The sequence below is a fragment of the Tupaia chinensis genome, unplaced genomic scaffold (assembly GCF_000334495.1).
Source record: "Tupaia chinensis unplaced genomic scaffold, TupChi_1.0 Scaffold000161_4, whole genome shotgun sequence".
NCBI lineage: Eukaryota > Metazoa > Chordata > Mammalia > Scandentia > Tupaiidae > Tupaia > Tupaia belangeri.
In genome coordinates this window covers 47,470-61,429 of record NW_006159635.1, presented here as the reverse complement: position 1 = coordinate 61,429, position 13,960 = coordinate 47,470, and the positions used below count along the sequence as shown (strand labels likewise).

The window sequence follows — 13,960 nt, the reverse complement described above, 5'->3', positions numbered from 1 at the left end:
GTTTCCACTCCTGGGTGTGAGTCCCCAGAGGGCCAGTCCTTTGTTGTCTAGTCTATTCTTGGTATACAATAGGTGCTCAGACCCCATTAAGCTTTAGATTAAAGAGTTAAACCCTAGATTATGGTGAACTATCATATGCACAGTGATTCTAAAGAATAGTAAAGTGTGTTGGAATTCGGGGTCTGCAGGTGATGTGGAGGTTAAGGCTGCTGGATCCCACATGGCTGACTGAGTAGTTTGAGCCCAAGGCCTAGTAGCTTAAAAATTATGCTGGGAACCTATATGTGTACGTCCAAAATCCCAAGAGGAGAAAGAACAGCAAATATGACCATTTGCCCTGGGGGATCATTTCTCATTCTCTCTCTCTCTCCAGCAAGCACGTGAGTCTCTACAGTCAAAAAAAAAAGTGTGTTAGACTGTCATGACTTGTTATGATATCTCTGTTATGGTTGGGATCAAAGTTTGTCCCCTAAAGTTACATGTTTTGCATTTGATCTTGAGAGGCAGTGAGGCTTAGTGAATGGGGATCAGATCCTGGTGACCGCGACACACACGCAACCCTCTTGCGGAAAGATTATTGAATTATCGCGAGACCTAGAGAATTTTAGATCTCACGAGAAGAGGTTAGTTCTCGTGAGAGCTGGTTACTATAAAAGAGAGAGGAAGAACACGGCGCTCACTCTCCGCACACAGTTGTCGGCTTCTGTTTCTGTGAGCCGTGCTGTAAGCTGAGGCTTCTGGACTCTTCCTACCAGAATTGTGAGTTTGTAAATAAGCCTCTGTCTTTATAAAATCACACAGGTTCAGTTATTTCTGTGAGTGACACAAAAACAGGTTGAGAGAATTCCCACACAGATTAGAATTTAAGCACTCTTTTAGCTCTTGGCTCTTAATTTCATAGTTCTTCCTCAAAATTTCATTGTCAATGTGGACTTTAGCCCCAGCAGACCTTTCACTTGTGTAGGTGTTTTTTATTTTTTATTTCTTGAGAGGTTTTTGCTGTAGGGCGCGTTCGCTCACCAGAAGGACAGAGAGAGACAGAGACAGAAAGCGAGAAGTCACCCCCCGGGGGGATGGTCACACCACAATCCCTTCTCCATTCGCCTCTTGGGATCTTGGGCACACGTGCACACGCGCCTGGCGTGAGTTTAAGCCACCGGGTCCGGGACTCGAACCATGGTCAACTACATGGGATTCCAGCGAGATAGTCATTATGACAACTGCTGGTCCTAGTTGTTTTTTTTTTTTTTTTTTTTTTTTTTTAAGTTTATTATTCTGAGAGAGGAGGGGAGAAAGGAAGAGAGAGGGGCATCCCAGCAGGGTCGTGCTCCCACAGTGCACCCCCAGCCTCAGGTCGCCCTGAATCATGGGCACACATGTGTCCAGAATCCTCAGGGAGGTCCCAGGAAGTGAGCCAGACCCTCCTCATGTGGGCCAGGAAGCGAACGGGACCCTTCTCATGTGGGTCAGCCTCACATAGTGCCATGCGTTCCTGCTGCCCACCATGTGGTCCCTATGTAGGTCTCTGTATGGTTCCTGAGGTAGTCTTCTATGAAGCTGTTCACCTGCTACAGGAATTGAGAGCGGTTTCTATTTACAGGATATTGATCAGATGGCCAGAATGAGGCATTGTTAGGTTAAGGATTGTTTAAGAGCAATGAACAATAAGAGCAAGATTATAAGGCGATTACATTTGTGCTCTTTTTAAATTAATAATGACTGATTTTTCTGGGGGGGAGGGAGAGATTTTTACTATAGGGTGTATGTGCTCACCAGAGAGACACAAAATGAGCAATCACCCTAGAGGGGCAGGATGGGGGTGGGAGTGATGGCCATGCTGCAATCTCTTTCACTCCATTCTCCTCTTGGGCTTTTGGGCACGCACACACACATGCCCAGTGTGAGTTTTAAGCCACCAGATCTGGAACTTGAACCATAGTCAGCCTTGTGGGAGTCCAGCATTTTAGCCACCATGCTACCTGCCAGCCCCAATGACTGATTTAAAAAAAAAAAAATCTGTTTAGATTGGATGTGTTTGCAAATGCTTCAGAAAACAAAGCAGTGGGCCAGTAGTTTTGGCATGTCTTATGTGGTTCTTTTGCTCCTAGCAGGCATACGACAGGTTTCAATTTATTAGACATAACACTTTGACTGTTCTAACCCCTGGAGAGGAGAGTGAAAGTAAGCCTGACTCGTGTTGGTGTAGTGCTCCTCTGGCTGCCCTTCTCACTGATTCGTGCTGGTGTTTTGTCAGACTTAGCTGAACAAAGCCTCCTGCGCTGTGGGTGTTCAATAGAGCCAGTTATTGGGTTAGGAACTTGTGTTCTCAAAGAAAAAAAATTAATAATAGTCTGAACAAATGAAATTTCTAATTTAATGGCTTCTAGTTTTTTCTTCCCAAGTCATCTTTTTTTTTTCCTAACCCCGTTGATCACATTTATTGTCCTTCAGAAACATGGTCTCTCTCTGCTTTTGTGCCAAACCCACACGGTCTCTTGTCAGTTTTGGCATCCTTTGACCTGTTTATACATGTCTACGTAATTCTGTTTCTTGTTTCCCAGTATTTTCATTTTAAATAAACTTTCTTCCATGTTCTGCGAAGAAAATCAGTGTAGTGAGGTAAACTGAGAAGACACTGTGGTCTACTATGTTTTCCTAGAACTGGTCCACAGGCCTACTTGTAAGATGGATCATGTTTCTGGTAGAGAATTACACTTAGAATTTTTTATTCTTCTTTGGACAGTCTAGACATGGCCATTTCCATTGATCTTTAAATATACCAAGTACCAGCACCCTCGAAAGAGGATTAGGACATGCAAGCATGGTGGTTTTTTTTGTTTTTGGAGTTTTTTTTTTTTAAACTTTATTTATTTATTTTAATTTGACCAGAGAGAAACAGAGAAAGAAAGAAAGCCACCAGGTCCAGGACTTGAACTACGGGCATATGGGAGTCTAGCGCCCTTAACCACCACGCCATCTGCCGGACCCATCGAGTGTGTTGTTTTATGCATTAGTCACCTATACATATTTATATAAGTATTGAGAAGTCAGTTAATTAACTAACTAGACACACTCTTGGTATCCAGTTACATGTCACATACTATTAGGTGTTAGAGATAGAAGCAGAAGGAAACAGCTCTTCCAAGATCTAACAAACAGTCTAATGGAAAAGGCGGACCACTTTATGCGATAATGTATTTGGCAATGGCCTCCAACCCAGCCTATAAGATAAGTGTGGCAAGATTTAGGAAGAGGTAATGCCTGAGCTGAACCTTGAAAAATGAGTAGCTTTAAGAGAATAAAGAGGTGGGGCCAGCAGGTGGCTTAGTGGTTAAGGCTCTGGACTCCCACATGGCCAATTGTGGTTTGAGTCCTAGACCTGGCAGCTTGCTTTCTCATTTTCTCTCTCTCTGGTCAAATTTGAAAAAATAATAATAATAAATAAAATAAAATAAATATATAATTATCTTTAAAAAGGGGAGGGGCAGTGCACCAGCAGGTGGCGGGGTAGTGAAAGGCACTGGACTCTCACATAGCCTACCTTGGTTTGATTCCCAGACCTGGCATCTTGCTTTCTCTTTTTCCCTTTCTCTCTCTGGTCAAATTAAAATCATAATAATAACAAACAGAACTAAATAAATAAATATGTTTTTAAAGAGAGAGAGAGAAAGAATAAAGAGATGAATGTAAAAAGAGCATTCCAGGCAGGGAACACCATGAAGAAGGGTAGGGAACCTTAAAATAGCATGACATATCCAGGAATTACATGCTCTCAATATTCTCGAGTGACGAGAGTGAAACAGAATGACAATAAATGAGGCTGAAGAGAGAGCTGGGGGGACCAGGTTAGGGATACCTTGGGAATCGGCACCTTGAGGTGATGGCAACGTTTGGCTTTAGCATTACAGGAAATAGTGCTATTTGTTACTGAACCACAGGTATTTTCTTGGGAAGAGAGACTTTTGAGTCATTTCTGTAATGTCATTGAGACACCACAATGCGATTTTAAATAATGGGAGGTCCACTGTTTCAAAAGGTGTTCCTTCTGACCGATGTCACACAAGGACATATGACTTCTCTCTTTCCCATTCCTTCTTTGCTATTACGGTTTGTTATCTGCCGTCAAAACTGGCCTTTCCTGGGCCAGGCCATGGTGCAGCGGTGACATAACTAGACCCACATGCCTGAGCGTGCGGACACGTGTGTGCCTGCAATCCAGGCCGGTGGAGATGGGGGGGTGAACACGCTGTGGGGATCCTGTCAGGGTCTTTCCCCCCCACACTCAATAAATAAACACACTTTTTCCAATGGGCATTTCCTTGTATCTCTCTGTGGCCAAGCACAATGACCTCTCATGTCACACTGTTTCTCTGACAGCTGTGCTGCTGCTTTCTCACAGTTTCTAATTTCCCTATATTTTCTCATTCTGCTTTTTATGTCAGCTTGGCTTTTCTAGTCTGTGTGTGTGGGCTTTCAGATGTTCTCCCTTTCGACACTACGAGGACATGACGCCATTGCCACACAAATAATGTGTGCTCTCTTCACTCGTTTCCCTACTTGCCTGGTTGTGTGTGTGTGTGTGTGTGTGTGTGTGTGTGTGATCAAAAGCAAACTTTTGAGAAATGTCAAACCAACCAATTAAATTGTTCCTTTCTTTTTTTTTTTTCCCCTAAGCATTCTTAACCCAATGTCCTTCATTTATTCTTTTTCTTTTACTCAAGGAAGGCAAATTTACTTGATTCTTTTTTAAAATCTTGTATTTTTTCCATGAATGAATATTTATTAAATTCCTTCCCACTGGATGAATAATTCTATTCTTTTGAAATAATGTATGAAATCTTTGTATGCAGAGATTTAAAAGAATAAATAAGTAAAACACATCTTACTAGATATGCTTGGAAGATATTATTGCTTTTGTAGAGGTTGAATTATTTTTTCGATGAAGATCTTTTTCTTTGGAAACTATTATTAGCTAAGGGCAAGTAGTCAAGTGTCACTGAACAGAGTAGCTCATCCAGGTGAAACAAATGAACCTGATTCTGAGAATATCACGGCACCCTGTGCTTATAGTTGAGTAGATTTCCCCAGAAATCTAGCAGTTATCCAAGAACACTTGTGCCTTTTAGTGTGGAGAGACAAAGTGTATACCTTGCTCATCACTTTTTTTGTTTTTGGTCAGTTTATTTATTTATTCCATGGGGGTGGGGAGAGAGCCCAAGAAGAACCCCTAGCAGGGTCTTGTCACATGACGACCTTTCCTAGCCCTTCGGCCAGCCAGGACCTCAGGCATTGCCTGCAGCCGAGTCAGCTGGGAACTGAACCTAGGACCTTCCTACTTGGTTCCAGTATTGCACAGTAGTGCCCTACTGCCAACGCCATAGTGTCTGGGCCTCCATCACATGTTGTTTTACATTAGAGTTCTGTTTTATTGTGAGTTATGTATTTGCTAATAGCAAAATGATTTTACAAGTTCAAACTCAAAACATCCATTGGTTTATTATGACAAATTTGCAAAGCTCATGTTGTGAGGTTTTGTTCTAGTTTCTTTGACTGTATCCCTTTTTTTTTTTTTCTTTTTTAACCTTGACTGCATTTTCCCACCACATTTCACATAGGGTATATACTTTTTTTCTTCCTTTCTATGTATTTTTGTAAAGGAAAGATAAATGTCAGCAGTGATAGGACCCTCTCTAAAGACATTCCCCAGAAAAGACCCTTAAGCAACTGTTTGTCAAGTCAAAAAAAAAATGCTTATAAAAACTTTCTGATAAATATTTTATTTCCAGGTTATAAAAGTAATACATGTTGTCATGGGAGGTCTTGTTGTTTTCTGGTTTTGTTTTGTTTGCTGTAGGGTACATGCACACACTAGAGAGAGACACAGACAGACAGAAGCGTGAGAAAGCACCTCCCAAGAGGAATGGGTCATGCCACCCCCCCTCCATCTCTCCCTCCTTTCAGATTTTTGGGCACATACACATACATGCCTGGTATGTTTTTCTTTCCTTCTTTCTTCTTTCTTTTTCTTCAAGGTTTTCGCCGTAGGGCACATGTACTCACCAGAAGTAGAGAAGGAAAGTGAGAAATCATTCCCAAGAGGGGATGGCCACACTGCAGTCTCTTCTCCTCCTTTCTCCTCTTGGGATTTTGGGCACACACACATATCCCTAGCATGTTTTTCAAGCCACTTGGTCTGGGATTTGAACCATAGTTGGCCAGGTGGGAGTCCACCACCTTAATCACCATGCCCCAACTTGGCATGTTTTTCAAGCTGCTGAGTCCAGGACTTGAACCGTGCAGTTGACTTACCACTGCAGCTGCCTTAACCACCGCGGCACTGACTGGCACCAGAGTGTGTGGTTTTTAGTCTTAAGCTGCTTACTTCTAATCAGGGACAGAAGAAAGAAGGGGGAGGAAATTCAGATTTATGGGCCCTCTGTTTGGACAGGTAGATACCAGTAATGCCAAATCTTCACAAAAATGCTACAAAGAACATCTTCATCTTACATTGAAATTCATCAAGTCTGCCACCGATAGCTGTGTTGCACTGAGTGCATGTTGATAATGAATGTATTTCTTTTTTATACCTAACAAGCACTGTGCAGGAGGACAGTCCAGGACTGAGGTTGATAAGGTTCTGCACAGACACCTGGGAGTCTTACTGAGCATAATGACAGTAAATAAATGAGGGTAAGGGTAAGGATGAAGGAGAGAGTGGGTACTCTGAAACAGCGGCTCCCACATCTTGTTCACCTTGGTCAATAGCCTCTCTTGCCTGGCTCTCTGCAGTTGTCTCATAATTGGTCACTTAGCTTCTGACCTTCCTCAGCTCCTGTCATCTTTCACACCTAGCCAGCATCATCATCCTCGACTCAAGCACCAGCACGTCTCTCACTTGCTTAAAGCACTTGCGTGGCTCCTCCTTGGTCGTGGGATACAGTTCAGACTCCCTCAAACGGCAGCCAGTGGCCATTGAGATTGGACCTTATGCATCCTCATGCTGCACGCCTCACCTGTGTCTCAGCCCTAGCACATGTTCAGTTCCTCGTGTGTCTGACCTCCTTCCCCTGGAGCCTTTGCATAGAGTGTTCCAAGGACAGCAATGACAAATGCCTTCAGGGAGTTGAGCAAACCGGGTTTGGCATGGTCTTCTCTTCCAAACATAAATCCAGATCTTTTTCTTGAAACCTGCAGTCATACTGATCTAGCTTTCATTTTCTCACTGGTGCTAGACACATGGCTACAATGTGCAGATATAACCCACTTATCTCCTGTTTTTGAGATAAATAACAGAATGTGAACAATTATAATGGCCATGACATTCTGTCTCAGGGTCCATAAGGAGAGCCATGGTTAATTGAGAGCTGGAGTATTATTCAAATGTAGCTGATTTCCCCCAAATCTTTCTAATATTCAAAGAGAAGCTGGAATTACAGGTTTAAATGGAATTTTTATTTTATTTTATTTTTTTAATTTTGCCAGATAGTGTGTGTGCACTCACCAGAGATAGAGAGTGAAGTAGGCCTGCAAGATGGCAGCCATTTTGAAATTAAGAAAGGGCTCTAACAAGCACAGTCTGACCAAGTGCTGACTCATGGGAGCTCTGTTTGAGGAATGGTCAGATGAGAAAGCAGGAGTGGATATTTGAAGGAATCAGAATAGTTACTCAGGGGAGACCAATTGATTCTGATTGTAGTGAGGAATGATTTGCACTCGCTTGTATTTTGTACCTATAAATACCAAGAACATGTTGAGCCTTTTTCTTTTCTTTTTATTTTTTCTTAGAGGTTTTTGCTATAGGGTGTGTGTGCTCACCAGAGAGACAGAGAGAGACAGAGGGACAGAAAGCAAGAAATCACCCCACAGGGGGATGGCCACACTGCAATCCTTTCTCCTCCATTCTCCTCTTGGGATCTTGGGCACGCATGCACACAAGCCTGGCGTGAGTTTAAGCCACTGGGTCTGGGGCTCATTCACAGTTGACTACATGGGAGTCCAGCGACATAGCCATTATGCCAACTGCTGGTCCGCATGTTGATCTTTTTAAGACAGTTCGATGTTGCTTGTTGACTGTCTCCGTATAACCAGTTACAGAATAAACTCCCTTCTGCCCCATCCTCTGTCTCTCACCTCATTGATTGCAAGCAGCAGCTGGCCAGAAACAAGAAAATTGTTATTCCACAGTTCTCCATTTCTCCATCCTGTTGGAATTTTGGGCACCCACGCACAGATGCCCAGAACGGGGATTTGAACTGCCGAAGACCAGGTAGAATATGGCTCCCTTAACCACGAGGCCATGGAGCTGGCCCAATAACCTATGTTGTTTATAGCGCTCTTGTCTTAAGGCAGGAGGAAAGCCACATACAGGAAGGAGAGGTCGGTCACCCCTGAAGATCTGCTTAGCAGCCTCGCATGGTAGTCCTTATCCAACCTGCTTTGTGGTCAGCTGCTAGTGCCCCTTTCTCATGGTCTTCATATGCACCGAATGAGTTAAATCTGAGGGGCTAGATGTTAACAAAGAGGGCTCAATCCAGTTCATTTCAGCCCAAAGCTTGACCAGTAGCTGAATTCATAGATGATTCCCCAAGCTCCAATTTGAAAAAAATATTAAACTAACAAAAATCCTCCAAATCTGAAACACAAGTAAACAAAGCATCTGACTTGTACAATCCTCGTTTTCATCAGCAGTTCAGGTAGACATACAGTGGGAAGTTGTCACAATCTGTTTGTATGATTTATGGCTCAAATATCATCACTGAACCTGGGGTGCTTCAAAGAGTGGCCCTGGACATTCGGAGGTTGCACCGTGGCCCTGCCCTTCATTTCTTAAAACCCGATCCTGGGCTCGAGCTACCTAGAACAGTCCCTACGGCTGTGGGTGGCCCTGGCTGCAGCTTGGAAGCCAGGCAGGCTTTATTCCAAGCATACAAGTTCTCCCCACAGAGGCCTGAAACAGCCCAGCCTTCCTTTTTTGTGGTTCCCAGGGAAAATGAAGGCATTAAGCAGAGGGCATGTTGTAGGAACGGGATTAATATTGTCACTCTCTTTCCATTTGCATTAAGGAAGGATTAACTTTGAATATTTCTGTGAAGCCAAATCATGCTTATTTCTCCTGTTAAGTACAAGTTCCCTAAGAAAGGAAGACAGGTATGTTAATATCCTGCCTGGCAGTTACTTGGAAGGGCTGGAATTTACATAAGGTAAGACACTGTGGCCTTTCCTTCTCCTTGGGCTATTTTATCATGTCACAGATGGTTTACAACAGATGTTAACTTCCTCCCTTTTGGGAGGGACCTATATACACTGATTGGTGTTCACCAAGACTCTGACCAGGGTGTTTCTTTTTATCGTAAGCCTGTAATCATAACCAAATCTGGCAGCATGTCGCCTTGGTGTGACTCATCCTATTTTCCAAGTAGAATTCAAGTATAGCTGTGCATGATAGTGTGTATCTAATCCAGGCTACTTAGGAGGCCGAGGCAGAAGGATCTGGAGTTTGAGCCCAGCCTGGGCAACAGAGAGACTTGTCTTGAAAAAAAAAGAAAAAGATGGGACCAGCAGTTAGCATAATGGCTATGTTGCTGGACTTCCATGTAGTCGACCGTGGTTCGCGTCCTGGACCCGGTGGCTTAAAACTCGCGCCGGGCGCATGTGTGTACATGCCCAAGATCCCGAGAGGAGAATGGAGGAGAAGGGATTGTGGTGTGGCCATTCCCCTTCTGTCTCTCTGTCTCTCTCTGTCTGTCTGGCGAGCGCATGCGCCCTATTGCAAAAATCTCAAAAAAAAATTTTTTTTTTTAAGAAAGAGGGACTAGCAGATGACATAATGGTTGTGTCACTGGACTCCCATGTAGTCAACTACAGTTCGAGTCCTGGACCTGATGACTTAAAAATCACACTGGGTGAGAAGAGAAGGGATTGTGGTGTGGCCATTCCCCTGGGGATGGATTTCTCACTTTCTGTCTCTCTGTCTTCTGTTCTCCAGTGAGTACATGTGCCCTATTGCAAAAATCTCTTCCCATCCCCCACATCCCAAAAAAAGAAAAAAAAAATAGAAAAAGAACAAGCAGCTGGGCCACCATGGTGCAAGCTGAATGGCACTTGAGTCCCTCGGGAGTCCCAATTTCAGATCCTGGTTTGATCCCAACACTCCTGGCTGGCTAGGAGAGTGGGGGAGGATTTTACTGGCAAGCGTAACCCCTTTTTTCTCTAGAATCAGCAGAGTAAGCTTTAAAAGAAAAAAGGATGAGGATACTACTCCCAAATCTTTAGTCTGGGATCTGGAGAACACAGGAGTACCCCAGGCATCGGGAGTGTGAGGGTCCACTTAACAAAAGGACAGCAGTGGTTTCCCTTTGTTTTCTGCAACCAGAGAGGAAGGTTTTTGTTATTGTTTTTGTTTTGTTAATGATAAGCACAAGCACACATGGACAAGAGTGAGATGAGCATCTTCCATGGAGTCTGGCCAGGCTGCCATCCCCTTCCTCCCATCCTCCAGCCCATTGGCTCTTGGGCATGTGCCCGTGGCCTGACTCATTTCAGGCTGACTGTCAGGGATTCAAACCAAGACAGCCATGTGGGATCTGACCTCGCTTGACTGGTACTTGCTGCTCCTCAGGGCTGGCCCAGAGGGGACGTTCCTGAAGGGATTCTGTTACAGTAGTCAGAGATGCACAAGCAACAGACACGTCTTAGATCTCTAGTTGGAATCTGGTTTCTTCGAGTTGAAGAGGGATGGCTGTTAGGACACATGTCAACCATACCAGCCAGCTGAGCCCACTGGGTCCCACAGGAACAGTTCAGTATTGCTGTGCTATTTACAAAGCTCAGTTTTTCCTCCTCGTACGCCTTTTCTAAAGGAGAGCTGAGGTCAACAGGAACTAACGTGTCCCACGCTAGGGGCTCTGTAAGGGCAACTGTGGGAGCAGAGGCTCCACAAGAGAAGCCCCTCCACTGTTTTGCCAACAGGCCGCAGTACCATCTCCATCTCAGCCTCTTCCTTGTCTTATTTAAACGCTGCTTTCCTCCTCCTTGTCCCTAACGTTATGACCAAAGGCACAGTTCAGCCACTGGTCCTTATCCAGCCCAGGTCCCATTCTGAGGTGCGAATATTTAGTTTCTATGCATTCATCCTTCGTATTACTACCGCAGGACTCCAGTCCCCTTGGGTCCTCAGATTAACTCCGACTTTGCCGTTTTGTTCCCCTCATCTCCTCAGATAGGCAACAGGCCCCGGCAAACTCTTCATCTCTCTTAACATTCAGCTGGTGCTCAGCATCAGATGGGAGGAGAGGGAGGCGGGTGCTCTGCTCTGCAGTGGTCCTTTCTCGGTGCTATGAGGCATGCTTGCCTGAGAAAGACAGAGAGAGGAAAAATGAGAAATCACCATCTAGCGGGGTGGCCACATTGCCCTTCTCCTAGATTCTCCTCTCGGGATTTTGGGCATGCAGGTACACCTGGAGTGATTTTCTTTTCTTTTTTTTTTTTTTGGAGAGGTATTTGCTATAGGGCACGTGTGCTCACCAGACAGAGAGAGACAGAGAGACAGAAAGCGAGAAATCCCCCCCCACGGGGAATGGCCACGCCGCAATCCCTTCTCCTCCATTCTCCTCTCATGATCTTGGGCATGCACGCACACGCGCCCGGCATGAGTTTTAAGCCACCGGTTCCAGGACGCGAATCGCGGTCAACTACGTGGGAGTCCAGCGACATAGCCATTATGGTAACTGCTGGTCCCTCCTGGAGTGATTTTCAAGCCACTAGGTCTGGGACTCAAATCAGCCATGTGCGATCCAGCCGCCTGGATCCAACCTCCACACCGCCTGCTGGCTCCGTATCTGTGGTGTCTTTATTTATTACTTTTTAAACATACACACACACACACACACACACACACAATTTATTTATTTATTATTCTCCAATTTGACCTGAGAGAGATAGGGAGGAGAGTGAGAAAGCAAGCTGCCAGGTCTGGGACTTGAACTGTGGTCATCCATGTGGGAGTCCAACACCTCAACCACCATGCTACCTGCTTGCCCCCACTGTTGTGTTCTTAAGGAAATTAGTGAGGCTGAGTCAGGAGCCCTAGCTGGGGGTCTCAGCTGCTCACTAGCCACGTGGCCTTGGACTGGCCACTGACCTCTCAGTCTGCACCTCCTCACCTGTAAGTGAGTGAGCGACCAGATGCTCCCTCGTCTGTTCTCAGTGCTTGAATTACGTTTCCTTGTCCACGCCCTGTTGATGTGCACCTAACATTGCAGTGACTTCATTAACACAGGGCTTAAGCTGGCAGCAAAATCCTGTGGGATTCTCCACCTGCATTTTCCCTTTAACAACTTCATACATGATCTTTAAACTAGGACAAATAAGGTTTCATGAGAAAAAGTAAAAAAGACTCCATGGGGCTAGCAGGTGGCATGATGGACTCCCACATGGCCGACTGTGGTTCAAGTCCTGGACCTGGTAGTCTGCTTTCTCACTTTCCTTCTTTCTCTCTCTAGTCAAATTTAAAAATAATATTAATGATTTTTTTAATTAAATAAATAATTCTAAAAAAAAAAATAAAAGACTCCAGTTTCAGTAGAAGAAGAATTTGTCTTTTCTAAAACCTGATGAGAAGAAAGAAGCCCTGGAGTCCAATTGGCTTTCCATTCCCTCCCTGAAGATATCCTGCATATCACCTTGTATTGAAATGATCTGTGTGTGTGTGTATTGTGTGTGTGTGTGTGTGCGCGTGTGTGCATTGTGCAAGGTGTGTGTATTTGGTTTTTTTTTTTTTTTTTGAGAGGTTTTTGCTATAGGGCACACGTGCTTGCCAGAAAGACAGAGACAGAGAGACAGAAAGTGAGAAATCACCCTCTGGGGGGATGGCCATGCCGCAATCCCTTCATTCTCCTCTCAGGATCTTGGGTACTGACACACACGTACCCGGTGTGAGTTTAAGCCACTGGGTCTGGGACTCAAACCGTGGTTGACTACATGGGAATCCAGCGACATAGCCATTACGCTAACTGCTGGTCCCAGCATTCAGTCTTTTTAAACAAGGTCTCGCTGTGTCACCATCCCCCTGCCTTGGCCCAGGAGTAGTTGGGACCACAGACACACACCACTGTCCTCAGTGGTTCAGGGTGGGACAGAAATCTAACTTGGACTTCCCAGTAGGTTCCCTGCCATGCAGCAGCACCCTGCATGTCACTGCAGCTGGGCTGGAATTACCTTCTTTCCTTTACTTGTGTTTAATCTGCTGCTGATAGACTACTTGAGAGCACTGGCCAGGGCTCGTCAGTTATTTCCATATCCCCAGATGTTAGGGCTCAATAATGTGAGCAACACTGTTAAATGGGGTCCAGGAAGGCTCTTTCTAATCAGGCAAGTGACTACATAAGCCAGGAATAACCCTTCACTCTCAGAGAAGATTAGTGTCTGATGGTGGCACTGTCCAAGGACTGCCGAGTCCTGAGGGACCAAGATGAATAGGACACAGCCTCCTGCCTGGGTGGCTTGGAGTAGCCAGGAGTGAGTACAGAGGTTCTGACTCAAGAATTATGTTTGTTTTATTGAGTTTATTTACTTATTTCTTCCATGAGAGAGAGATACAGAGAGAGAGAGAGAGAAAGGCACCCAGCAGGGTCCTCGGGTCAAGATCCACCCCAGCCTCTGCCAGCCGGAATCACAGGCACATGCACCCGGTGTGCCCAGGGTGGTCCCGGGTCCTCTCACGTGGCTCCGCTGGGTTAGCGCTGAACTGCCACCTGGCTCCTAGGTGTCTAGAACAGAGGGCTTCATTTAGTCTTTTTAGAAGACAGAGTCCCACTACGTCGCCGGCCTCCTCTCAGCCTCCCTGGTCACCGACCTCACAGGCGCGTAGCACCACACCTGGCTGTTAGGTTGGACTCGGGTGCAGACCCTCCTCCATGTGGTCCTAGTGCACAGGGTCTTAGCAGCATGCACCATCAAAACT

At 45.2% G+C, this 13,960-nt stretch overlaps 1 long non-coding RNA gene across 1 annotated transcript in view; it reads left to right on the top strand.

The window, feature by feature from the left end:
* The first annotated feature begins 658 nt into the window (after positions 1-658).
* LOC102493084 (uncharacterized) overlaps positions 659-13,960 on the top strand; it is a 50,256-nt gene continuing 36,954 nt past the window's right edge. The window contains exon 1 of the long non-coding RNA XR_334188.1: positions 659-759. This is a non-coding gene — a long non-coding RNA (uncharacterized LOC102493084). The remainder of the gene's footprint in view (positions 760-13,960) is intronic.